Source organism: Schistocerca piceifrons, chromosome 6 (genome assembly GCF_021461385.2).
Source record: "Schistocerca piceifrons isolate TAMUIC-IGC-003096 chromosome 6, iqSchPice1.1, whole genome shotgun sequence".
NCBI classification, from domain to species: domain Eukaryota; kingdom Metazoa; phylum Arthropoda; class Insecta; order Orthoptera; family Acrididae; genus Schistocerca; species Schistocerca piceifrons.
Window position 1 is genome coordinate 575,247,710 of NC_060143.1, and position 25,737 is coordinate 575,273,446.

Below are 25,737 nucleotides of genomic sequence, written 5' to 3' on the forward strand. Positions count from 1 at the left end.
GTCAATATTGCATATTTAATTACATAAAATCCTTGCGTATTCTCGTATTAGAGAGGAGTTGTATTGCTTATTCATAGCTGTAAAGTATAAATTTGAGGAGTCGTTAGTCAGTTGTTTGTTTTGGACAGCCAGTGCTTTCTGTTTATTTCGTAGAGTCAGTTAGCAGCAGACAGAGGCCAGTGCAGTTTCATCTGCGCTTGCAGAGTAACGTGTGCGAGCAGCAGTAGCAGAAACTAGTCGTATATTCAGTTTTTCGTATTAGTTCCGCAGGTTTAATTCAAATTACTTTGTGTGGTGGTGGTTGTTGGTGGTTAGTGTTTAACGTCCCGTCGACAACGAGGTCATTAGAGACGGAGCGCAAGCTCGGTTTAGGGAAGGATTGGGAAGGAAATCGGCCGTGCCCTTTCAAAGGAACCATCCCGGCATTTGCCTGAAACGATTTAGGGAAATCACGGAAAACCTAAATCAGGATGGCCGGAGACGGGATTGAACCGTCGTCCTCCCGAATGCGAAAATTACTTTGTGTGTTTGTGTACTTGCGTGGTGAAATTTTTCGGATCTTTGTGTATTTTCGAATTAGAAAGGGGTAGTATCAAATTTTAATAGTGGTAGAGTGTAACATCGCGTAGGCGGTTGTCATTTGTACTAAGACAGGGGTAGAATCACATTGTAATATCTGTATAGTGACGTAAACGTGGTCATTTGATTGCTTAGCTCGTAAGTAATTATTCATATATCGCAGCTCAATCTGGCGCTGGTGACGCAACTGTGCAGTCGCATATTGCTGTTTTATTTGTCGCAACTCTATACGTCCAGATATCAGCAGTAGGATGGATAGGGTGTGTGCGTGCTGTGTGCGGGCGCAGGAGGAACTGGCCGCGGTTCGCGAGCAGCTGAGCGTGCTGTTGGCCACGGTCAGCCGCCTTCAGGCTGCTGCCTCGAGGTGTAGCGACCGCGGAGTGTCTGGCACGTCGCTTGAGACACCCCAGGTGTCGCTTGCTGCGTCCGCCAACTCAGCCGCCGAGGCACCTTCTAGTGTACCCGGCGCGTTGGGGCCGCCCTCACCTCAGGGTGAGTGGCTGACTGCAACACGTTCGCGTCGCTCGAGGCGGAGGGCCAATGTGGAGGCTGGCCGGCTGGCCTCGCCTGTTCATCCTGTCAGTGGGCAGGTGGCCGCTTCTTCAGCAGGTCCCGAACAGGCACACGGGAGCAAAGGCTTGCTGGTTATTGGGAGCTCCAACGTTAGGCGGGTGATGGAGCCCCTTAGGGAAATAGCGTACAGGGCTGGAAAGAATTCCAACGTGCACTCGGTTTGTCTGCCGGGGGACCTCATCCAAGATGTGGAGGCGGCCTTGCCTGAAGCTATCGAGCGTACGGGGTGCAGCCGTCTGCAAGTAGTTGCTCACGTCGGCACCAATGATGCCGGTCGCTTGGTTCTGAGGCGATCCTCAGTTCGTACGGGCGGCTGGCGGATTTGGTGAAGACCGATGGCCTCGCACGCGGGCTGCATGCAGAGCTCTCTATTTGCAGCATCGTTCCCAGAGTGGACCGGGGTCCTTTGGTTTGGAGCCGAGTGGAGGGTCTCAACCTGAGGCTTTGTCGACTCCGTGACGGTCTTGGCTGCAGATTTCAAGACTTGCGCTATTGGGTGGGGAATTGTAGGACGCCCCTAGATAGGTCAAGGGTGCACTACACAAAGGAAGCGGCTACTCGGGTAGCAGAGTACTTGTGGCGTGCACATGGGGGTTTTTTAGGATAGGCAGTAGAGCGAGGTGTCCTGATGAACACTCACCAGTCGAGGTGCAGGCAGGGAAATCAGGACGCGCTCAGTGTAAAGACACTTCAGCTATCAAGATATTAGCAGTAAATTTTCAGAGTGTTTGGAACAAAGTTCCTGAATTTACTGCGCTCCAGGAAGCGTGTGGCGCGCAAATTATACTCGGGACTGAGACCTGGTTGAACTCTTAGAAAGTTCTGAAATATTTAGTGAGGGTTGGAACGTGTATCAGAAAGACAGATTAGACTCCGTAGGAGGTCGTGTCTCCATTGCAGTTGACAAAAATATTGTGTCTATTGAGGTCGAAGTGGAGTGTGATTGTGAAGTTATCTGGACACGTTCAACAGGGCTAGGAGAAATAAAGTTAATTGTTGGGTGTTATTACCGGCCACCAGGTTCCACCGTGACAGTTCTAGAATCATTCAAAGGGAGTCTACACTCTGTATCGCAGAAGCACCCGGATCATGTTATATTAGTCGGAGGCGACTTCAACCCACCTAGTATAGACTAGGATGTCTATGGATTCATTACAGGTGGTACAGACAAGCCGTCGAGTGAATTACTTTTGAACACATTATTCGAAAACTGTCTTGAGCAGCTAAATCGACAGCCAAGGCGTAATGGTTCCAAATGGTTCAAATGGCTCTGAGCACTATGCGACTTAACTTCTGAGGTCATCAGTCCCCTAGAACTTAGAACTACTTAAACCTAACTAACCTAAGGACATCACACACATCCAAGCCCGAGGCAGGATTCGAACTTGCGACCGTAGCGGTCGCGCGGTTCCAGACTGTAGCGCCTAGAACCGCTCGGCCGACGGACCTCACCGACGCTCTTGATGAATAGTCGCCTACATGTTATTTGTTTTCTTTGTGTGTATACAGTGACTGTTCGAGAAGTATAGTTCAGTTTCAATAAACGACATTATACTGAGTGTTTTACAATACAGAGTATTCTTCAGAGGAAGAACTGTTTTCCTCTTGGTTGCGCCTACAAGTGCTTATTTATGTTATATGGTACACAGGGGTGTCTTGAGTGTAGTCTGCCTGGCAGGGGCCGTCTGTGGCAGACGTAGCAAAACCAACACTGAAATCTTTCCATGCAAGCTCTGCTTTCTCTGATTTTATTACGATTTTCATTTCTTCCTATAAAGGTGGTTGCCAACAAAGTATTTCCACATTTTGAGGACAAAGTTAGTGACTTAATTTTCTTGAAAAGATCCCGCTGCAACGAAAAACGCCTTACTTTTAATGTTTTCCACCTGAACTCGCGTATCATACCCCTGACACTCTCTGCCCCGTTTTGCGGTGGTACAAACATATTGCCCTTCTTTGATCTTTTTCGATGGCCTCCGCCAATCCTACCTGATGTGATTCTCACGCCGTGCAGCAACTCTCCATAAGAGGACGTACAAGCGTAGTGTAGTAGTTTAATAGACCTGTTGCATGTTTCTCAGCGTTCCTGTTGTGCCGTGCGTTCATACAGCGCGGTCGCCGCACGTAGGACGAGGCCACCGCCTTCTCGAGCTTCCGTGTGCCAACGCTCCGGTGGCAGCAGCGCGGCATACTTCAAAGTGCTCACAGTGGGAACGCCACAAGAGATGCAGCAGTCATACCGCAGGAGTCGACGGAGCTAATCAGGATGCAGCCCCACGTGATCAAGTGGCGTCGTCGCGGCCCATAAGAGGAGTCGTCTGGTGGGCGTCCTCGAGTACGGAGCAGGTCTCTCAGTTGCGATGCTGTTACTGTGATAGTGTTTACGGCAGATGAAATTTGGCTACGGACCTGTACACGAGTGGTTACGCCGACTTAATGGTTCAATTGGCTCTGAGCACTATGGGACTTAACATCTGAGGTCATCAGTCCCCTAGAACTTAGAACTACTTAAACCTAACTAACCAAAGGATATCACACACATCCATGCCCGATGCAGGTTTCGAACCTGCGACCGTAGCGGTAGCGCGGTTCTAGACTGGCTACGCCGAGTTATATTTCACCTTGTTTTCAGAATAAATCTTCTAAGTTGTAATTAATTGGTAGTTTATACATGGAACACCAAAGCTCTGACAATAAATCGTGGGCTTTGATTTGCTTTACCCACACCATAATCTGTAAGATCGTTTCATCTTAAGTTATTCGTAATTGTAATCCCTACGAAGTTAGTTGAATTTATAGCCCTTAGATTTGTATGATTCATCGTATAACCGAAATTCAGCGAATTTCTTTTGGTCCTCATGTGGATACGTCTACACTTCCAGTGATTTATAGTCAATTGTTACTTTTCATACCTAACAGATACCTTGTCTAAATCGTTTCACCATTTGTTTCCATCATCTGATGACTTTATATGACAGTAAACGAGAGCATCGTCTGCATACAATCTAAGAGGGCTGCTCAGATTCTGTCCTAAATCGTTTATGTAGATCAGGAACAGCAAAAATATGTTCAGATGTGTGTGAAATCTTATGTGACTTAACTGCTAAGGTCATCAGTCCCAAATTATCCAAAGGACAAACACACACACCCATGCCAGAGGGAGGACTCGAACCTCCGCCGGGACTAGCAGGAACAGCAGAGGGCCAATAACACTTCCTTGTGGGATACCACATTTGACTTTTGTTTTACTCTGTCACTTTTCCGTCTATTACTGACATGAAATCCCGAATCCAGCTGTATAACTGAGACGATAATCCGTAGCAATGCAGTTTGATTAGAAGTCGCTTGTGAGGAACGGTGTCAAAAACCTTCTGTAAATCTAGAAATATGGTACTAATTTGAGATCTCTTATCGACAGCATTCATTCCATCATGTCAATAAAAAGCTAGTTGTGTTTCACAAAGACTATCTTTCCTGAATCTGTGCTGTTTGTCAATAGATAGGTTTCTCTTTTCTTCTTTTTTTGAGGTAATTCTCAATGTTCGGACACGACATTTGGTTCAGAATCCGACTGCAAATCGACATAAGTTATATGTTCTGTAATTCAGCGGATTACTCCTATTTCTTTTTTTTTGGGTACTGGTGTGATCTGCACAACTTTCCTGTCTTTAGTATGGATCATTCGTCCACCGACCGCTTGTATGTTACTGCAAAGAATGAAGCTGTTACATCAGCATACTCTGAAGGGAACCTAACTAGTATATCCTGGACGTAAGGACTTGCCTTAATTGAATTATTTTGGCTGCTTCACTACACCGAGGACATCTACTTAAAAGTTCAAATGTTGGCAACTGTTTTTGTTTCGAGTTATGGATCATTTCGTTTTATTTGGTGAAGGAATTTTGGTAACAGTGTTTAGTAACTCCGCTTTAGCGGCACTGTCATCGGTAACATTACCACGGCCAACGGGCAATTAAGGTACTGATTATGTCTTGATGCTGGCGTGCTTTACACACCACACGGATCTCTATAGATGCTCTGCCAGATTCTGAAACGTGGCCTAAATGACATCTCGAATCCCGCATCTAACCACGCTAAATAACTTCTTATGAGGAGTAATTCAGCTCCCTGATGCGCTTTTTTTTTCTTTATTGAGTTTCGATTACGGCTGGCAGCAGCTTAGTATGCTATTCTTAATCCTACAGAATTGGTTTTAAAAAGAGGAAGATAATAAATAATAAAACAGGAGATAAAATTGGAGACTTAAATGGTAACATGGCGGAAAAAATCGTGGAGCTTAAAACATAGAAACAAAGGGATGATAATGCTAATAAAATACATACGAAGCAGACAGGTAAAATAAGACAGACAACTAAAAAACACGGCGACAGTCTGATTTCTGTTCGCAAGAAACATAAAATTCACACCCAGCGACAGCATGATTTCTCTTCGCAACACTGAATATTCACTTGAACACTGCACTAAAAAGTTGGCAAATATGACATACCACAGCCGAGGGCAGGTGGGGGGAACCTAGACAGATGATGGGAAAATAAAAAGGGGGGAAGGAGAGGAAAAACGAAGGGGGGGGGGGAAGGTGGGAAAGGAGTCGATGGTGGATGGGGACCCATAAAAAGGGGGTGTTTGGGCGGTGCTGAGCAGACGCGACAGGGAGTGGGGAAAGGCAGAGGAGGGGAATACAAAAGAACTCGGGAGGAGGGGGAGAAGGGAGGTAGGGAGAGGGTAGATGGGGAGAAAACAGAATGAAAGGGGTGGAAGAGGGAGCCCAGGGAAAGGACGGAGGAAAGGAGGGGGAGTGAGGATCAGAGTTGATAGGAGGAATAGATGGAGGGAGAGGGCTTGATGCGCCAGAGTCGATTCGAAATTAATGAAGGATTGCGCAAAAGTGTTGAGGAAGCCGTTGTAAGTACATATTTTGAGATGCTATGCAAGATGTCCAGGAGGATATGGGTATGCATATATCTCTGCCTAGTTCACGATAGCGCACATACAGATCCTCTGGATGCCTACTTTTCACTATTATGTAAGTGGGGGAAAGTCTTGTACTTAGAGGGTAGCGTATAGCAGTCTAGTGACAGATTCCAGAACCTCATGAAGAAATGCACGCTAGAGACCGCCACAAGCTGTATCCGCCATTTTGTACAGTTTTTGTTGTTGTTAGGCGTAAGATTGTGTTTTGCGCAGCATTTGTAAGTGTTTTGCGTTCTACACATTTAAGAGCAGTATAATATTTTAAAGTTGTTTCGAATAGTTAATAATTTTCAGGGACAAATTTTGTAGTGAGTAAAGCGCAATATATTTTTAGATTTAAATAAATTCCGGGCAGTTAATCCATATTGTATATATCATACAGCAGCTTCTCTAGTAGTGAGTAAAGTGCTATATATTTTTAGATTCAAATAACTTCCGGACAGTTAATCCATAGTTTAAATATCATACAGCAGCTTCTGCCTTCAAACAGAAGAAGGTCTGTGACCACGGAACAAATGAGCTGAGTTTCTTTAATATCTTAGCAATTATATGGAAATTTGTATTAGTGTCCAATAGCTTGTATTTCAGAATGTATTTAACTTGATGATACTTCTGCTTAATTTTAGCTGCCTTACTGATTGCTGATGTGCAATAAAGTAATAACGTAATAGATAGACGATTACATGTAATATTGCCTAAATTTTCTCGACTGCAACGCTAGTAAATTTAAATCGAAAGTTTGTTCATAGGTAATGATCAATGATGTACTTTGGAACATGTTTTCACGTTTGGGAGACCTTAATTTTACGGAATATCCCAGGTACCATGTATGTAAGGGACGTCGCCACCTTACTGAACCGTATGTGGCTCGCGTTCTCGCCGTTCATAACTTGGTGTCTTGCGATAGCGGTAATCGCGTCCCGTTTCCTTCTTGTGTTAATGGCACCACTGTGTTTGGTAGTATTGTTTGTCCGCGAGTGGCAGCAACAGCGGTTATCGATAGCCAGTGCTGTGGTAGTGTGTTTGGTGCGAGCGCTTTATTTCCGGGACGGCGCGTGTGTGAGGCAGTTTGGCTTCGGACGGACCAGCGAGAACGTCCGCAGGGCGAGAGCAGGCTGGCACTACTCGCCGTGTGCAGGCACTGTCCGACGACCGAACCCAGGACGTTTGAAGTTGAGAGAATCTTATCCAGTAGCGAAACCTCCACTTTTGAGATCTCACTGTTGTTTGCGTGTTGCTGCTCCCTGAGTCGGTGAGTCAAACCGCAACAACTGGAGTCTGTCAGGTTGGCGGAAGCTATTAGACGCCTTCTACTGCTTGATATTAGTTTGAATTTGGTGTTATTATTGGTGAAGTGCAACCAGCGGTATCTTACTGCCTAGTGGCCGCTAACGCCCCAGTTAACTGCCTTAGAGGTTAGCGTATTTTGCAGCAGTGCACTTATCCTCGTCTTGCCGATGCTGTCCAGCATCGCGTGTAAGTTGACAGCTTCTTTGATTGGGGTATGGATAATTATTTTCCTTGTCTACCTTGGTTACAGTGGTTCCTTCTGGAGACGAAGTGCTGTCTGCCACTTCGCCCTCACCTGAAATATTCCATCGTTGTACTGGTTTCCTGGCGTTAGCTGGATTTGGTAAGAGGATTCATTGGCGTTTAAGCTGCCTCTAGTTTCAGTTGCCCTCCTTGGGTGAACATTACTCTTGGGTGCCAGTCTCACTGCTTACACAGTTGTAGTGACCTTCCTCAGCTCGATCCGTGGAGCCCTGTCTGTGGATCACTCTGCCTTACTCGGTGAAGTTGTCGTAACTGGTTAAAATTTAACTTAATATTTTAACATGTAGTTGGCTTCCTCACTTGTAATTCGGGCCTGCAGCCTTTAATTGTTTGTAACATTGCGTGTGGCTTTCAGCCGACAAATAATTTTCAATTCTGTCTTGATAAGGCCTTCAGCCATCACTACAGCTTGTTTAAAAAGGGTTTTAATATTTTTTAAACACGTAATTGCCGTCCTCACTTGCAATTCAGGCCTTCTCAAATTGCTTGTGGCTTTCAGCTGACAAACAATTTTCAATCCTGTCTCAATAATAAGGTCTTCAGCCATAACTATAGTTTGTTATTGTTTATTAAGATTGTTTCAAAAAGGTTTTAGTAGTTTTAACGTGTAGTTGCCTACCTAATTTGTAATTCAGGCCTTCAGCCATTGAGTATCCCGAAATTCCTTGTGGCCTTCAGCTGACAAATAATTTTGAATTCTTTCTTCATCAGGCCTTCAGCCATTAATTGTTTGTAACATTGCTTGTGGCTTTCAGCTGACAAATAATTTTCAGTTCTGTCTTGATAAGACCTTCAGTCATCAGTGTAGTAAATTACTTTATAATGATTGTTAAAAATTATTTCCCCAAATAAAGTGTGTGTGTTTACTGTAGCCAACGGTAGCTGATTATGGCACCATCCACATTTGTTGCCTTATCCTGCCTCTCCCTGACTATCAGATCTCACTCATGCTTACAGGACCCAAAGGGGTACCTGCACATGGTTTGACAGCTGATGGTCACGTCACTTTGCCGGGGCTGCCAGTATCCTCCTGTGCAATCTATTGTACAGCAGGTGGCAGACGGTACTTGCGTGTATTGATTGTGCGTCAGTTGCATTATTTTGTGAGCAGGTCTGTAGGCTGTGCTATGCGCCATCTGGACAGTTCACGAGTTAATTTCGTGTCTGCTCAAATGTGTACTCCATTATTTAGGAGTTTGCATGTCTGTACTGAAATTATTTCGGTAATTTAGGAGTTGTTTGCTTATCTGCAGAGCATTATTTAGGAGTAGTTTACAGGTCTATGGGCTGTGTGGTGTCACCCAAAGCATGTCAGAGCATTTGTTCTGTATCAGTGTGATAAATATACTCCATCCATAAATAAATTGTTCCAAAATAAACGAAGTACACTCCTTCCTTACTCTCTGCAGCAGCCCAGCGCAGGCTAAGTCATTTCTGCGCCATTTTCCACCTCCAGACCACCATCTTGGATTACATCACAGGAGGGATGACAGCACCCTCTGGTGGCAGTACTGTGTACTAGGCCAGTTGGACTCTAGATCTCGTGGTGGAGACACTGTCTGCAAAATAAAGACTTATGTCCAGCACAGGCAGACTCCTTTTCCCGCCATTCCCCCCCCCCCCCCCCCCCGGACCATAATCTTGGATTATGTCACGGAACAGACAACAGAACACACTAGTGGTGGTACTGTGTACTAGACCCAGACCTCATGGCAATATTGTGAACCCCATATACGAACATAATGGCGATTCAGTTTGCTGGATACATGAAATGTTGCATCATCTGAGAAACAAATCTTCTTCAGAATGTAATTTCTTACCTCAGTGTTGCCTAGCATGTCCATTGCAAGCTGTTTGCACTAAAATTTGTACATAGGCTTTAATGCCTGAAGCAGTTTGCACATCTACATCTACATCTACATCTACGTCCATACTCCGCAAGCCACCTGACGGTGTGTGGCGGAGGGTACCTTCAGTACCTCTATCGGTTCTCCCTTCTATTCCAGTCTCGTATTGTTCGTGGAAAGAAGGACTGTCGGTATGCCTCTGTGTGGGCTCTAATCTCTCTGGTTTTATCCTCATGGTCTCTTCGCGAGATATACTTAGGAGGGAGCAATATACTGCTTGACTCTTCGGTGAAGGTATGTTCTCGAAACTTTAACAAAAGCCCGTACCGAGCTACTGAGCGTCTCTCCTGCAGAGTCTTCCACTGGAGTTTATCTATCATCTCCGTAACGCTTTCGCGATTACTAAATGATCCTGTAACGAAGCGCGCTGCTCTCCGTTGGATCTTCTCTATCTCTTCTATCAACCCTATCTGGTACGGATCCCACACTGCTGAGCAGTATTCAAGCAGTGGGCGAACAAGCGTATTGTAACCTACTTCCTTTGTTTTCGGATTGCATTTCCTTAGGATTCTTCCAATGAATCTCAGTCTGGCATCTGCTTTACCGACGATCAACATTATATGATCATTCCATTTTAAATCACTCCTAATGCGTACTCCCAGATAATTTATGGTATTAACTGCTTCCAGTTGCTGACCTGCTATTTTGTAGCTAAATGATAAAGGATCTATCTTTCTGTATATTCGCAGCACATTACACTTGTCTACATTGAGATTCAATTGCCATTCCCTGCACCATGCGTCAATTCGCTGCAGATCCTCCTGCATTTCAATACAATTTTCCATTGTTACAACCTCTCGGTACACCACAGCATCATCTGCAAAAAGCCTCAGTGAACTTCCGATGTCATCCACCAGGTCATTTATGTATATTGTGAATAGCAACGGTCCTATGACACTCCCCTGCGGCACACCTGAAATCACTCTTACTTCGGAAGACTTCTCTCCATTGAGAATAACATGCTGCGTCCTGTTATCTAGGAACTCCTCAATCCAATCACACAATTGGTCTGATAGTCCATATGCTCTTACTTTGTTCATTAAACGACTGTGGGGAACTGTATCGGACGCCTTGCGGAAGTCAAGAAACACGGCATCTACCTGTGAACCCGTGTCTATGGCCCTCTGAGTCTCGTGTAGGGATGTAGCTGTAATCTCTTATGCAAGACATTGTACACTACTGATCACCTCATTGCCTACTCTCTGACCACGGTATGCATTGACTTTGTCAGAGTCATTGCAAACGCCTGCTGTACCTTGTCCACGTTGTCATCTGAAAGAGATGGGCAGTTCGTCTTCGTTTTATGGCGAACGCTACCTGTTTCCATAAAAGATATTCTCGTACGCCAAGCCAGAATATTTGGCTGGGGTGGTGGTTTTCTTTCATACTATCTTCGAAACTTTTATTGCACTTGAATATCGGACGTTGTCTTTATAATGCAGGCCACAAATTGAACTTTCTGCTATGGCGTACACATTTTATTACCTTTTCTTACGTCTTCAGGTTCAGTTTTGCGTCAGAATTGCATCAGCTGGAAGGATAAAATCTTTATGTTTGATCTTTCCATATGCTGAAAGCCATTTATTAATATCTAGTATAGTTCCTAAGTTATTAAAGTTTAAGTCATATAGATAATTTGTGGACACCCTGAATATTAAAGTAAATTCCCACAACCTCTGTGCATGCCTCTTCATCTTGGAATAACTATTGCAACCTACATCCATTTCAACCTGCTTACCAAAACCGTGTGCTAGCATCCTTACCTATTTATAGTTACTTCGTTTCAAGCGCTACTGTATGTCTTCTGTACAGGGTGAACATTAATAAAACCGGGAAACTGCAGGGACGGTTTAAAGATCTTGGGAAAGGCACTGGAATTGACCTTCCAGCGTGACAAAGCGTTCTTGACATCATCAACTCAGGAGTCCGTGTTCAAATGTTTCTCAAGTTGGTAATTACGTTAGAAGTTGATGAAGGCCAGCTTTGGAACTTTCTTATGGGAGTAGAAATGGGTTCTTCTTTCTCTTCCTCCATGACTACACTAATTAGGTTCTGACGAAGAGTCTGACAAATATTTTCTATCTTCTCTTCAGGCAGTACTAAGAGTTCCTTGAAATATGGATGAAAAAGGTAATCATGTAAAGAGAATCCTATAGTTCGTCAACGACTTTTGGTTTTAGATACGTTTCTGTACGTCCTTTGAGCAATTTAACTTCCTCAATACCATCTTCGCTTTGGCGTGTTCCTAGTAAACTAAATGACCACGTCACCACAGAAGACAGGATCGGTTCTGTTTCGCCCTCCAGGTCATTTGTGGCCTCTTTAAAAGGTTCAAAGAATTTAATTACGCCCTCCATTATAGTGGGGTGATACGAAGATATCATTTTCTACCTTTTTTCCAAACAACAATTTGACACTCTCATTTTTCTGTGAATGAAACAAATGCAATATATCAAGTAGATATTATATCATTTCGTTTCATCACTTTAATGTAATGCATTTTTCTCAACTCGCCACCAAACAGGAGCATTTCTAAGCACTGCCTGTTTGAATTCATAAATGTCAGGCAATTCTTTACTGAGGAACTTATCCAATATGTGCCTTAGCGTTGTGTTTACACAATGCACTGCTCGTCGTAGACGTTGTGGTGTTGAAGAGCTTTCACAATAGAACACAAAAATCACCAACCACCAACAAAAACATAAGATCAGCCTCTATCGAAAACACACATACGCAGACATAACACTAGACAACTTATCATGCCATCCTACCACACAGAAACATGCTGCTTTTAAGTCGACGCTACCCAGAGCAAACTGTCTTAACTTAGATGAAAACACCCTCAACAATGAGACAGATACAACAAAGAGCGTTGCCATAAACAATGGCTACACAGCCAAAACAATCGACGATTTAGACTGACAAATACACAAAAGTTAGGCAACGAATGCCCACACTGTGGACGAAGAGAAAATATTTGGCAGTATCCCATACCTGGACCCCATATCACAAAAAATCTTTTCAAAAAAAAACAATGTAACTGTTGCATTCTCTACCAATAATAAGATAGGAAACTTACTCGTCCCTGATATAAAATAAAATACACAAACATACACCAACAGTGCAAATGGTTCAAATGTCTCTGAGCACTATGGGACTTAACATCTGAGAACTTAGAACTACTGAAACCTAATTAATCTAAGGACATGCCATACGTAGGATTCGAACCTGCGTCCGTAGCGGTTCCAGACTGAAGCACCTAGAACCGCTCGGTTACAACAGCCGACACTATACAAAGTATAATGAACCAGTTGTCCTGCGTACCGTGTTCGGAAAACAGACAGAAACTTCAAAACTCATTTTCAGGGACACGTAAATGCTTTCTGTTTTGGTTGGCAGGAGAGCCAACACCGTGTTACTAGAAGGAGGCCGAAAGGCACGCGTTTTTGCTCACGCAGGCTGGCGTGAGGTCTGGAACAGGACAAGGAAATTAGAATTTAGAAAAAAACGGACGTAGCTGGTGGAATACTTAACTTTAATCCATTAATGAAGAACGTCGGTCTTGACGGTACATGAATCAATATCAATAGTAACTGATAATGGCGCCTTGCTAGGTCGTAGCAAATGACGTAGCTGAAGGCTATTCTAAACTATCGTCTCGGCAAATGAGAGCGTATTTTGTCAGTGAACCATCGCTAGCAAAGTCGGCTGTACAACTGGGGCGAGTGCTAGGAAGTCTCTCTAGAGCTGCCGTGTGGCGGCGCTCGGTCTGACAGTGGCGACGCGCGGGTCCGACGTATACTAACGGACCGCGGCCGATTTAAAGGCTACCACCTAGCAAGTGTGGTGTCTGGCGGTGACACCACACTTTCAGGCTGAACCTCTTCGAAAAATGAGTTGTTGCATAACTTATGTTGTAAACGAAACATGTCATCAACATTCTAGAAAACAATTTGGTAGTACTACATAAGGAAAACACGAAATATGTTAGAACAACTGGAGATATACCTCCACTAAATCAAAAAACCAGAGTGTGTGTTAAATGAATAAACAGATTTCGCAAGCCACGTTTATTTCAGTAACTGTAAAGATCTAGTCTAAAGTTATTCGCTGCATAAGTCAACTTTTTAATAATTAGATCTGTAGCAGTACGGATAAATTCATCTTTGATCACACCATGTGCAAAAACATCTGTGAAGCGTTTACTAACATGCGCGCAAATGTGCCTCTTGAGTGAAATGATATGCACGAACGGGATGGAGAAAAGAATGTATGATGGTGCTAAAACGTTAAAAACGCTGTTCTTGGATTATGTGGTAAGTTTACACTGTTCATCTTTTCCACTATTTGGCAAATATTTTCCGCGTCTGACTTACGAAAATTCATAACCTAACATCAAACTTTTTCATGACAGGAATATTCATTTCACCTCATTCAAGAGCAAAAATAAAGCATATGTTTAGACAAATATCACGGTATAAGTGAATATTTTTATTTTTATAATTATATATTTTATGAGTTTTGGTTGGGGTGGCTTTAAATATTGTGGGCTAGCAAGAGACTTTTAATTAAAGTACGGACATCGGCTGCCCCGAAGGAAGTACGATATATATATATATATATATATATATATATATATATATATATATATATATATATATATACCGCCTTCTAATAAATAGTTTACGTGAGCGCTGCTATTTAGAAAAGAAAATGTGCGTATTCTTACGCAAACTGTAATTATTAATATGGGTCTCAGGGGCTACTGGTTGTTTATGTACCGAATTACATAATGATTAACTGAGATATTGCGGACTGTAATGATTCTCAATATTTCTTAATCATTATTTGCAAGGCAAAACTGGAGAGAATCTCATCTGCCGTTAGGCTGCCAAAATGGAACATATTGAACTCATTCAGTGCTGAAACTTCCTGGCAGATTAAAACTGTGTGCCCGACCGAGACTCGAACTCGGGACCTTTGCCTTTCGCGGGCAGTGCTCTACCATCTGGGTTACCGAAGCACGACTCACGCCCGGTACTCACAGCTTTACTTCTGCCAGTACCTCGTCTCCTACCTTCCAAACTTTACAGAAGCTCTCCTGCGAACCTTGCAGAACTAGCACTCCTGAAAGAAAGGATATTGCGGAGACATGGCTTAGCCACAGCCTGGGGGATGTTTCCAGAATGAGATTCTCACTCTGCAGCGGAGTGTGCGCTGATATGAAACTTCCTGGCAGATTAAAACTGTGTGCCCGACCGAGACTCGAACTCGGGACCTTTGCCTTTCGCGGGCAAGTGCTCTACCAACTGAGCTACCGAAGCACGACTCACGCCCGGTACTCACAGCTTTACTTCTGCCAGTACCTCGTCTCCTACCTTCCAAACTTTACAGAAGCTCTCCTGCGAACCTTGCAGAACTAGCACTCCTGAAAGAAAGGATATTGCGGAGACATGGCTTAGCCACAGCCTGGGGGATGTTTCCAGAATGAGATTCTCACTCTGCAGCGGAGTGTGCGCTGATATGAAACTTCCTGGCAGATTAAAACTGTGTGCCCGACCGAGACTCGAAATCGGGACCTTTGCCTTTCGCGGGCAAGTGCTCTACCAACTGAGCTACCGAAGCACGACTCACGCCCGGTACTCACAGCTTTACTTCTGCCAGTACCTCGTCTCCTACCTTCCAAACTTTACAGAACCTCTCCTGCGAACCTTGCAGAACTAGCACTCCTGAAAGAAAGGATATTGCGGAGACATGGCTTAGCCACAGCCTGGGGGATGTTTCCAGAATGAGATTCTCACTCTGCAGCGGAGTGTGCGCTGATATGAAACTTCCTGGCAGATTAAAACTGTGTGCCCGACCGAGACTCGAACTCGGGACCTTTGCCTTTCGCGGGCAAGTGCTCTACCAACTGAGCTACCGAAGCACGACTCACGCCCGGTACTCACAGCTTTACTTCTGCCAGTACCTCGTCTCCTACCTTCCAAACTTTACAGAAGCTCTCCTGCGAACCTTGCAGAACTAGCACTCCTGAAAGAAAGGATATTGCGGAGACATGGCTTAGCCACAGCCTGGGGGATGTTTCCAGAATGAGATTCTCACTCTGCAGCGGAGTGTGCGCTGATATGAAACTTCCTGGCAGATTAAAACTGTGTGCCCGACCGAGACTCGAACTCGGGACCTTTGCCTTTCGCGGGCAAGTGCTCTACCAACTGAGCTACCGAAGCACGACTCACGCCCGGTACTCACAGCTTTACTTCTGCCAGTACCTCGTCTCCTACCTTCCAAACTTTACAGAAGCTCTCCTGCGAACCTTGCAGAACTAGCACTCCTGAAAGAAAGGATATTGCGGAGACATGGCTTAGCCACAGCCTGGGGGATGTTTCCAGAATGAGATTCTCACTCTGCAGCGGAGTGTGCGCTGATATGAAACTTCCTGGCAGATTAAAACTGTGTGCCCGACCGAGACTCGAACTCGGGACCTTTGCCTTTCGCGGGCAAGTGCTCTACCAACTGAGCTACCGAAGCACGACTCACGCCCGGTACTCACAGCTTTACTTCTGCCAGTACCTCGTCTCCTACCTTCCAAACTTTACAGAAGCTCGCAGGATACGCCCAACTTTCGCACGGATAACGGAGACGACGCGTCATGGCAAGGAAGGAATGAGGCCCTGGCAGGTCGCTGGGGGGAGTTGGCACCACATCTGCACACACAAGTCACCTAATTCCCGTAAATTCCGGGGATGGTGGCGATGAGCTCTGACGTCACATTCAGTCACATCCCACACGTGTTCAATCGGGTGCAGATCCGCCGAGTTGGAGGGCCAGCACATCGACTGGAACCCGTTACTGGGTTCCACTCCTGACCATGTGACAAGGCGCTGAAAAATACCACTGCCGTCGGGAAACATGACAGTGATCGAGACTGAAACAGCTGTGTAAGTGGGCTGAAACCAGCGTACGATACTCCTTCACTGTCATGCTGCTCCACTGGGCCCACGGACGTCCGTGTCAATGTTCCGCAGAGCATAATGGAACCGCCGCGACGTTCCCTCTGTCCCGCAGTGAAGGTGTCAATGAGCCATTCACCTGGATGGCGACGGATTCGCGCTCTCTCATCGGCGTGACGAAGAAGGTATCGGGAGTCACCAGACTGTGTACTGCTCTGACCCTGCGCCAACGTCCACTACCGATGGCCATGTGCCCATTTCAGCCGTTGTTGCTAGTTGCCGATTTCATGTGTCAACATGGCACGTACATGGGTCGTCGGCTGCTGAGGCCCATCGTTAGGAGTGTTCGATGCACTGTGCGTTCAGACACACTAGTACTCTGCCCAACAGCAGAGTCTGATTATACGCTCCTGGAAATTGAAATAAGAACACCGTGAATTCAGTGTCCCAGGAAGGGGAAACTTTATTGACACATTCCTGGGGTCAGATACATCACATGATCACACTGACAGAACCACAAGCACATAGACACAGGCAACAGAGCATGCACAATGTCGGCACTAGTACAGTGTATATCCACCATTAGCAGCAATTCAGGCTGCTATTCTCCCATGGAGACGATCGTAGAGATGCTGGATGCAGTCCTATGGAACGGCTTGCCATGCCATTTCAGCCTGGCGCCTCAGTTGGACCAGCGTTCGTGCTGCACGTGCAGACCGCGTGAGACGACGCTTCATCCAGTCCCAAACATGCTCAATGGGGGACAGATCCGGAGATCTTGCTGGCCAGGGTAGTTGACTTACACCTTCTAGAGCACGTTGGGTGGCACGGGATACATGCGGACGTGCATTGTCCTGTTGGAACAGCAAGTTCCCTTGCCGGTCTAGGAATGGTAGAACGATGGGTTCGATGACGGTTTGTATGTACCGTGCACTATTCAGTGTCCCCTCGACGATCACCAGTGGTGTACGGCCAGTGTAGGAGATCGCTCCTCACACCATGATGCCGGGTGTTGGCCCTGTGTGCCTCGGTCGTATGCAGTCCTGACTGTGGCGCTCACCTGCACGGCGCCAAACACGCATACGACCATCATTGGCACCAAGGCAGAAGCGACTCTCATCGCCGAAGACGACACATCTCCATTCGTCCGTCCATTCACGCCTGTCGCGACACCACTGGAGGCGGGCTGCACGATGTTGGGGCGTGAGCGGAAGACGGCCTAACGGTGTGCGGGACCGTAGCCCAGCTTCATGGAGACGGTTGCGAATGGTCCTCGCCGATACCCCAGGAGCAACAGTGTCCCTAATTTGCTGGGAAGTGGCGGTGCGGTCCCCTACGGCACTGCGTAGGATCCTACGGTCTTGGCGTGCATCCGTGCGTCGCTGCGGTCCGGTCCCAGGTCGACGGGCACGTGCACCTTCCGCCGACCACTGGCGACAACATCGATGTACTGTGGAGACCTCACGCCCCACGTGTTGAGCAATTCGGCGGTATGTCCACCCGGCCTCCCGCATGCCCACTATACGCCCTCGCTCAAAGTCCGTCAACTGCACATACGGTTCACGTCCACGCTGTCGCGGCATGCTACCAGTGTTAAAAGACTGCGATGGAGCTCCGTATGCCACGGCAAACTGGCTGACACTGACGGCGGCGGTGTACAAATGCTGCGCAGCTAGCGCCATTCGACGGCCAACACCGCGGTTCCTGGTGTGTCCGCTGTGCCGTGCGTGTGATCATTGCTTGTACAGCCCTCTCGCAGTGTCCGGAGCAAGTATGGTGGGTCTGACACACCGGTGTCAATGTGTTCTTTTTTCCATTTCCAGGAGTGTAGTTCCGCCACAGTTCGCCGCCTGTCCTGCCTGTGCCCAGCCTACGATGTCCGATATCTGTAATAAGGGGTCCCCGCCCAACACCACGACAGCGCCGGCCGTTGTGGCCGAGCGGTTCTACGCGCTTCAGTCTGGAGCCGTCCGACCGCTACGGTCGTATGTTCGAATCCTGCCTCGGGCATGGTTTAAGTAGTTCTAAGTTCTAGGGAACTGATGACCTTAAATGTTAAGTCCCATAGTGCTGAGAGCCATTTCAACCATTTGAACCACGACATCTGGACGTAGTTTCACCTTCGTTTCGAAACTTGTTGAAGACACTCACTACAGCGTTCGCCGAACACCCGGCAAGTGGTGCGCTTTCAGAAATGCACGTGCCGAGCGTCCGACCCATCACAGCCTGTCCTCGGTCAAACTCAGATAAGTCGCGTGCCTCCCCCACTCCACACACGGACTGCACGCCCACTGACATTACAGGCACCTTGAGTATGTCTGGCTAGCAGACATTCCTCGACAGGTGACGCTGTTATCGCCTGAAAGAGTTTATATCGATAGTAGGTTAGTGCTCATAATGTTCTGGTTGATCAGTGTAACATAGCTCGTAGGATCAATAATGGCTCGCGTGCAGCTACTCTTCTGTGAATTACAAGCCGACCTTCCCCGAGATCGACTTCTGCTATGTTCCCCACTCTTCAGTAAATAATTCGTATCAGCGTTTTGCAACCATGACTTATTAAACCGGTGGTTCGGTAATATTCCAACTTGTCAGCTCCTGCTTACTTTCGAAATGGAGTTATTACATTCGGGTATTTTGCCGGTGTCATATATCTCACTCATGATGCAGAAAGTCTTGCAATGGCGGACTGTCCCAAGAATCTCAGTAATTCTGACAGAATGTCTCCTGCTCAAGGGGCCCATAACGGAAATTTATTGTGGGTCGTTATGTTGCCTCTGCTCATAATAACAAACATCTCGTATGTTACCCAATCCCGCGTTTTTGAATTTTTATTTTACACGCCTAGTTCCGTACGTCCAAATTGAGGAGCCAATCTCCAAGGTCGTGGAACGTGTCAGTACATGAAAATACAACATAAAAGTAACAAAAGATTTAATAAAATATTTTTGAACCCAAAAGAAGACAAGCTATAAGTTTATCTAAACGCAGTCAACAACATAATACAGGATTCAGCTTAATATTTCAAGGAACTACCCAACAGAAGAGAAGGGGTGACCTACTGGGAAAACACTTCAGTTTCTATTTGAATGCGCGTAGGTCACTGCTAAGACATTTGATTTCTTGTGGTTGTTGTTGTTGTGGTCCTCAGTCCTGAGACTGGTTTGATGCAGCTCTCCATGCTACTCTCCTGCGCAAGCTTTTTCATCTCCCATACTTACTGCAGCCTACTTCCTTCTGAATCTGCTTAGTGTATTCATCTCTTGGTCTCCCACTACCATTTTTACCCTCCACGCTGTCCTCCAACGCTAAATTTGTGATCCCTTGATGCCTCAGAACATGTCCTAACAACCGTCCCCGCTTCTTGTCAAGTTGTGCCACATACTCCTCTTCTCCCCAATTCTATTCAATACCTCCTCATTAGTTATGTGATCTACCCATCTAATCTTCAGCATTCTTCTGTAGCACCACATTTCGAAAGCTTCTATTCTCTTCTTGTCCAAACTATTTATCGTCCAAGTTTCACTTCCATACATGGCTACACTCCATACAAATACTTTTACAAACGACTTCCTGACACTTAAACCAATACTCGATGTTAACAAATTTCTCTTCTTCAGAAACGCTTTCCTTGCCATTGCCAGTCTACATTTTATATCCTCTCTACTTCGACCATCATCAGTTATTTTGCTCCCCAAATAGCAAAACTCCTTTACTGCTGTAAGTGTCTCATTTCCAAATTTAATACCCTCAACATCGCCCGACTTAATTTGACTACATTCCATTACCCTCGTTTTGCTTTTGTTGATGTTCATCTTATATCCCCCTTTCAAGACACTGTCCATTCCGTTCAACTGCTCTTCCAAGTCCTTTGCTGTCTCTTACAGAATTACAGTGTCATCGGCGAACCCCAAACTTTTATTTCTTCTCCATGGATTTTAATACCTACTCCAAATTTTTCTTTTGTTTACTTTACTGCTTGCTCAGTATACAAATTGAATAACATTGGGGAGAGGCTACAACCATGTCTTACTCCCATCCCAACCACTGCTTCCCTTTCATGCCCCTCGACTCTTATAACTGCCATCTGGTTTCTGTACAAATTGTAAATAGCCTTTCGTTCCCTGTATTTTGGCTCTTCCACCTTCAGAATTTGAAAGAGAGTATTCCAGTCAACATTGTCAAAAGCTTTCTCTAAGTCTACAAATGCTAGAAACGTAGGTTTGCCTTTCCTTAGTTTATTTTCTGAGATAAGTCGTAAGGTCAGTATTGCCTCACGTGTTCCCATATTTCTGCGGAAACCAAACTGATCTTACCCGAGGTCGGCTTCTACCAGTTTTTCCATTCGTCTGTAGAGAATTCGTGTTAGCATTTTGCAGCTGTGACTTATTAAAGTGATTGTTCGGTAATTTTCGCATCTGTCAACACTTGCTTTCTTTGGGATTGGAATTATTATATTCTTCTTGAAGTCTGAGGGAATTTCGCCTGTCTCATACATCTTGCGCACCAGATGGTAGAGTTTTGTCAGGACTGGCTCTCCAAAGGCTGTCAGTTGTTCTAATGGAATGTTGTCTACTCCCGGGGCCTTGTTTCGACTCATGTCTTTCTGTGCTCTGTCATACTCTTCACGCAGTATCGTATCTCCCATTTCATCTTCATCTACCTCCTTTTCCATTTCCATAATATCGTTCTCAAGAACATCGCCCTTATATAGACCCTCTACATACTCCTTCCACCTTTCTGCTTTCCCTTCTTTGCTTAGAACTGGATTTCCGTCTGAGCTCTTGATATTCATACAAGTGGCTCTCTTTTCTCCAAAGGTCTTTTTAATTTTCCTGTAGACAGTATCTATCTTACCCCTAGTGAGATAAGCCTCCACATCCTTACATTTGTCCTCTAGCCATCCCTGCTTATCAATTTTGCGATTCCTGTCGATCTCATTTTTGAGACGTTTGTATTCCTTTTTGCCTGCTTCATTTACTGCATTTTTATATTTTCTGCTTTCATCAATTAAATTCAATATTTCTTCTGTTACCCAAGGATTTCTATTAGTCCTCGTCTTTTTACCTACTTCATCCTCTGCTGCCTTCACTACTTCATCCCTCAGAGCTACCCATTCTTCTTCTACTGTACATCTTTCCCCTATTCCTGTCAAGGGAGACGAAAATTTAATAGTCATGGGTGACTGGAATTCGAGTGTAGGAAAAGGGAGAGAAGGAAACGTAGTAGGTGAATATGGATTGGGGCTAAGAAATGAAAGAGGAAGCCGCCTGGTAGAATTTTGCACAGAGCATAACTTAATCATAGCTAACACTTGGTTTAAGAATCATGATAGAAGGTTTTATACATGGAAGAATCCTGGAGATACTAAAAGGTATCAGATAGATTATATAATGGTAAGACAGAGATTTAGGAACCAGGTATTAAATTATAAGACATTTCCAGGGGCAGATGTGGACTCTGACCACAATCTATTGGTTATGACCTGTAGATTAAAACTGAAGAAACGGCAAAAAGGTGGGAATTTAAGGAGATGGGACCTGGATAAACTGAAAGAACCAGAGGTTGTACAGAGTCTCAGGGAGAGCATAAGAGAACAATTGACAGAAATGGGGGAAAGAAATACAGTAGAAGAAGAATGGGTAGCTTTGAGGGATGAAGTAGTGAAGGCAGCAGAGGATCAAGTAGATAAAAAGACGAGGGCTGGTAGAAATCCTTGGGTAACAGAAGAAATATTGAATTTAGTTGATGAAAGGAGAAAATATAAAAATGCAGTAAATAAATCAGGCAAAAAGGAATACAAACGTCTCAAAAATGAGATCGACAGGAAGTGCAAAATGGCTAAGCAGGGATGGCTAGAGGACAAATGTAAGGATGTAGAGGCTTATCTCACTAGGGGTAAGATAGATACTGCCTACAGGAAAATTAAAGAGACCTTTGGAGATAAGAGATACACTTGTTTGAACATCAAGAGCTCAGATGGCAACCCAGTTCTAAGCAAAGAAGGGAAAGCAGAAAGGTGGGAGGAGTATATAGAGGGTCTATACAAGGGCGATGTACTTGAGGACAATATTATGGAAATGGAAGAGGATGTAGATGAAGATGAAATGGGAGATACGATACTGCGTGAAGAGTTTGACAGAGCACTGAAAGACCTGAGTCGAAACAAGGCCCCCGGAGGCTTATCTCACTAGGGGTAAGATAGATACTGCCTACAGGAAAATTAAAGAGACCTTTGGAGATAAGAGATACACTTGTTTGAACATCAAGAGCTCAGATGGCAACCCAGTTCTAAGCAAAGAAGGGAAAGCAGAAAGGTGGGAGGAGTATATAGAGGGTCTATACAAGGGCGATGTACTTGAGGACAATATTATGGAAATGGAAGAGGATGTAGATGAAGATGAAATGGGAGATACGATACTGCGTGAAGAGTTTGACAGAGCACTGAAAGACCTGAGTCGAAACAAGGCCCCCGGAGTAGACAACATTCCATTGGAACTACTGACGGCCTTGGGAGAGCCAGTCCTGACAAAACTCTACCATCTAGTGAGCAAGATGTATGTAACAGGCGAAATTCCGTCAGACTTCAAGAAGAATATAATAATTCCAATCCCAAAGAAAGCAGGTGTTGACAGATGTGAAAATTACCGAACAATCTGTTTAATAAGCCACAGCTGCAAAATACTAACACGAATTCATTACAGACGAATGGAAAAACTGGTAGAAGCCGACCGCGGGGAAGATCAGTTTGGATTCCGTAGAAATACTGGAACACGTGAGGCAATACTGACCTTACGACTTATCTTAGAAGAAAGATTAAGGAAAGGCAAACCTACATTTCTAGCATTTGTAGACTTAGAGAAAGCTTTTGACAATGTTGACTGGAATACTCTCTTTCAAATTCTAAAGGTGGCAGGGGTAAAATACAGGGAGCGAAAGGCTATTTACAATTTGTGCAGAAACCAGATGGCAGTTATAAGAGTCGATGGACATGAAAGGGAAGCAGTGGTTGGGAAGGGAGTAAGACAGGGTTGTAGCCTCTCCCCGATGTTATTCAATCTGTATATTGAGCAAGCAGTAAAGGAAACAAAAGAAAAATTCGGAGTAGGTATTAAAATCCATGGAGAAGAAATAAAAACTTTGAGGTTCGCCGATGACATTGTAATTCTGTCAGAGACAGCAAAGGACTTGGAAGAGCAATTGAACGGAATGGATGGTGTCTTGAAGGGAGGATATAAGATGAACATCAACAAAAGAAAAACGAGGATAATGGAATGTAGTCGAATTAAGTCGGGCGATGTTGAGGGTATTAGATTTGGAAATGAGACACTTACAGCAGTAAAGGAGTTTTGCTATTTGGGGAGCAAAATAACTGATGATGGTCGAAGTAGAGAGGATATAAAATGTAGACTGGCAATGGCAAGGAAAGCGTTTCTGAAGAAGAGAAATTTGTTAACATCGAGTATAGACATAAGTGTCAGGAAGTTTATTTCTGAAAGTATTTGTATGGAGTGTAGCCATGTATGGAAGTGAAACATGGACGGTTAATAGTTTGGACAAGAAGAGAATAGAAGCTTTCGAATTGTGGTGCTACAGAAGAATGCTGAAGATTAGATGGGTAGATCACATAACTAATGTGGAAGTATTGAATAGGATTGGGGAGAAGAGAAGTTTGTGGCACAACTTGACGAGAAGAATGGATCGGTTGGTAGGACATGTTCTGAGGCATCAAGGGATCACCAATTTAGTATTAGAGGGCAGCTTGGAGGGTAAAAATGGTAGTTGGAGACCAAGAGATGAATACACTAAGCAGATTCAGAAGGATGTAGGTTGCACTAGGTACTGGGAGATGAAGAAGCTTGCACAGGATAGAGTAGCATGGAGAGCTGCATCAAACCAGTCTTAGGACTGAAGACCACAACAACAACGACAACATTCCTGTCAATTGTTCCCTTATGCTCTCCCTGAAACTCAGTACAACCTCTGGGTTAGTCAGTTTATCCAGGGCCCGTCTCCTTAAATTCCCACCTTTTTGCAGTTTCTTCAGTTTTAATCTACAGTTCATAACCAATAGATTGTGGTCAGAGGCCACATCTGCCCCTGGAAATGTCTTATAATTTAAAATGTGGTTCCTAAATCTCTGTTTATATAATCTATCTGATACCTTCTAGTATCTCCAGGATTCTTTCACGTATACAAACTTCTTTTATGATTCTTGAACCAAGTGTATTAGCTATGATTAAGTTATGCTCTGTGCACAATTCTACCAGGTGGCTTCTTCTTTCATTTCTTACCCCCAATCCATATTCACCCACTATGTTTCCTCCTCTCCCTTTTCCTACCCTCGAAATCCAGTCACCCATGACTATTAAATTTTCGTCTCCTTTCACTATCTGAATAATTTCTCTTATCTCATCATACATTTCATCAATTTCTTCATCATCTGCAGAGCCAGTTGGCATACAAACTTGTACTACTGTAGTAGGCATGGGCTTTGTGTCTATCTTGGCCACAATAATGCGTTCACTATGCTGTTTGTAGTAGGTAACCCGCACTCCTATTTTTTTATTCATTATTAAACCTACTCCTGCATTACCTCGATTTGATTTTGTATTTATAACCCTGTAATCACCTGACCAAAAGTCTTGTTCCTCCTGCCACCGAACTTCACTAATTCCCACTATATCTAACTTTAACCTATCCATTTCCCTTTTTAAATTTTCTAACCTACCTGCCCGATTAATGGATCTGACATTCCACGCTCCGATCCGTAGAACACCAGTTTTCTTTCTCCTGATAACGACGTCCTCTTGAGTAGTCCCCGTCCGGAGATCCGAGTGGGGGACTATTTTATCTCCGGAATATTTTACCCAAGAGGATGTTATCATCATTTAACCGTACAGTAAAGCTGTGTGTCCTCGGGAAAAATTCGGCTGTAGTTTCCCCTTGTTTTCAGCCGTTCGCTGTACCAGCACAGCATGGCCATTTTGGTTAGTGTTAAAAGGCCAGATCAGTCAATCATCCAGACTGTTGCCCCTGCAACTACTGAAAAGGCTGCTGCCCCTCTTCAGGAACCACACGTTTGTCTGTCCTCTCAACAGATGCCCCTCCGTTGTGGTTGCACCTACGGTACGGCTATCTGTATCGTTGAGGCACGCAAGCCTTCCCACCAACAGCAAGGT